Source organism: Sapajus apella, unplaced genomic scaffold (genome assembly GCF_009761245.1).
Source record: "Sapajus apella isolate SASKATOON/1434 unplaced genomic scaffold, GSC_monkey_1.0 scaffold9, whole genome shotgun sequence".
NCBI classification, from domain to species: domain Eukaryota; kingdom Metazoa; phylum Chordata; class Mammalia; order Primates; family Cebidae; genus Sapajus; species Sapajus apella.
In genome coordinates, this window is record NW_022436949.1 from 12,239,084 (window position 1) to 12,241,913 (window position 2,830).

At 40.7% G+C, this 2,830-nt stretch overlaps 1 pseudogene; it reads right to left on the reverse strand.

Moving 5' to 3' along the window:
- Positions 1-1,462: 1,462 nt before the first annotated feature.
- LOC116551132 lies at positions 1,463-1,982 on the reverse strand (annotated as a pseudogene).
- Positions 1,983-2,830: the final 848 nt, after the last annotated feature.

Genomic DNA, 2,830 nt, shown 5'->3' on the forward strand with positions numbered 1-2,830 from the left:
GACAATCACATTAACTGGGGAGATGGAGGTTGCAGTGAGCCGAGATCATGCCACTGCATGCCAGCCTGGGCAACAGAACTAGACTTCATCTCAAAAAAAAAAAAAAAAGTCACCTGAAGCTTAGAGTTAAAAGGACAATAATTTGTCAGAGAATGTAACATATGATAATAACCACCTTATATTGTATGTATCAAATGCTTGATAATATCAAGACCTTTGTAATGACCATAAGAGCTAAATACTAAAATATAGTAAAAAAGAATATTACTGGAGAAAAATAATTTTAAAAAACTAAAAGAACAAGAAGTTGGAAGGATAATCTACATTTACTTTAGAAATGTCAGAGCTTAAAAAAAGAAGTCACATTGAAGAGAGCCAGGAACTAAAATCTTCTTAGCAGTACTGTATTACTCTTTACTATCTCAATAGTTTTCTCTGAAATTTGCATATAAAAGAAGTTATTATAATTTGTGATTCATTGTTATTTTATCCAACAATAGTAATCAGATTAGAATAAAGTAAAAGTATTAAGAATGGGCATACTGAACACACATCACAAATATTTTGTTGATTAATGGAAATGCTAAGGAAATTCTGATCAGAAAGAAAAATCTATTAAAGTCAATGTGTGCTCAAAAAATATGGAAACATTTTAATTTGAAAATATGATTATTAAGAATGTTTTTTCTTTAAAGTTTCAAAAACAAACAGTAACGTGGTAGCTGGCTGAGCACTTTTGTGTCACATCAGTTATTGTCCTGCTTTTGTGTGATTATTGTAGACTTTACAAATTTTTGCTTGACAATCCTTTGTATTCTGTTTCCATACCATTTATTCCAGGCCTGGGTGGCAGGTAGAGCCTGTCCTGGCATCTCATGGATAAGGTAGAAACAAGCCCTCCAGCCCTAGGCAGAACACTATCCCATTACAGGGTACACAAACACACACACACTCACTCACTCCTACTGGGAACGTGAGGGCACAGCAGTTACCCTAATGTGCACATCTTTGAGATGGAGGAGGAACCAGAGTACCTGGAGAAAACAAAGGCAGACGTGGGGAGAATGTACAAACTCCACACAGACAGTGGCCCTCTGGGAATCAACTTTTATCTCATCAACATTGTAATAAACAACGTTAAATGAAATTACATTATTTGAGGATCTACTATAAAGAATTCACCAAATCTTCGTTGAATATTGCACTTCAGATAATCAGCATACTCTGAGGCATAAATTTCGCAAGCCCATCTTGCTTGGCATGTGTGCTTTACATTTTAGAGATGAAAACATTTGTGGTATGACAAGTGAATCAAGGACATGACAGTACTGTCTGGAACATGTATTTTACTTTTGGCAAATCTTTTCAACTCTGTAATGCTATTGCAACCTTTTGACCAAAAGCAGCTTAAAAGTCACTATACTTAAGTATTTATAAAATGTCACCTATAAATTCCATTTTATTATTTTTGGGGGCATGATAAACAACAGGAAATTTTATCTTTTCCAATCTTCTGCAGAACCCTGATACCCTTGACGTTGGGGTTCCACTCCCCCATTGCCTCCATGCGCTCCACGAGCTCTTGGTAGAGCTTCTCCCCAGGCTGGTCCACCACAACTTCCAGCCGGAACACATTGCCCATATCTGGGACAACTTTACTCATCATTTTGTCCCCATTGTTCTGTTGGCTCTCCTTCTAGCCTTCCTGGGGATACCCAGGGCCTTATACATGGCCTCCTCCCCCTGCTGGAGATACGCCAGCTCCTGGTCACCGTAGAATCTCTTCCAGCCAAGAACCCTAATTCCGCTGCCGAAACTGGTTAATCCTCACACTAGCGGTGGGGCCGCCCAGGGCCCTCGGTTCAGCTCCTGGCGGTTGGCCATCACAGCCTGTTGCCTCAGCCCCTTTGTGCTGCGCATGTGTCTGTAGGCGCTCCCCACCCAGAGCTGGAATGGATCTAGCAGCATTGTTTCCTGGTAGATGTGGCAGCTGTGGAGCCGCTGCCGCTGCTGCTGTCTCTTCTCTCAAGGGTGGCTCTTCGTCCTTCCTGAGCCGCTCGAGCTTCATCTCCGAGTCCCATAGCTGCAGCCTGGACTTGGTGTTCTGTGTCTTAAATGCCCCGGCTGAAGGCTGTGCATCATCATCAGGAGATAAAAATGCCACCGCTCACTGGATTCTAACCAGCAGTGCTCAGCTCCCCCTGCGGCGCCTGCGGCCAACCGTCCTGTCCCATGCATACCTTCTCCGCTCCAGGAATGCTCACAGTGCGCTCTCCCCTTGGAGGCTGTCCTCTGGACCCCTCCTCAATCTACTCTTTAATGAGAATCCAATATTTTGGCCAGTCACGGTGGCTCATGCCCTTCTTATAGACTTTGAATATTGAAATCGGTAGGACATCCCTTTTTGTTTATTTATAGTCCTCATTTAGTGCTTCTCTCTGGTCTTTCCTGTCCTTTTGAAGTCACCAAAATTTGGTAACAAAAATTTTGACTTCCAACTCTAATCCCATGTGATCTTCCCAGTTAGTCCAACCCTAGGATGTGATTTTTATGGCTCACTGACATACTCCCTACTAAGATAACCTGAAGCACAACTGAGTAATCCATTCTATGACTTATCAAAATATATTGTTTGATTCCTCTAAAGAATTTCTCATGAGTTAATTATAGTGGAAAGCTCGTTACTCATCCTGGCAATATGCAAATTCAGAAATATACAGAAAATGTACAACAACACAAATTAATCTTAATATACACATTATGTCATTAAAATCAAAATAGATATGAATTTCTATAATCTTCATCTGTAAACCTTAATGTCTTTAAAAAT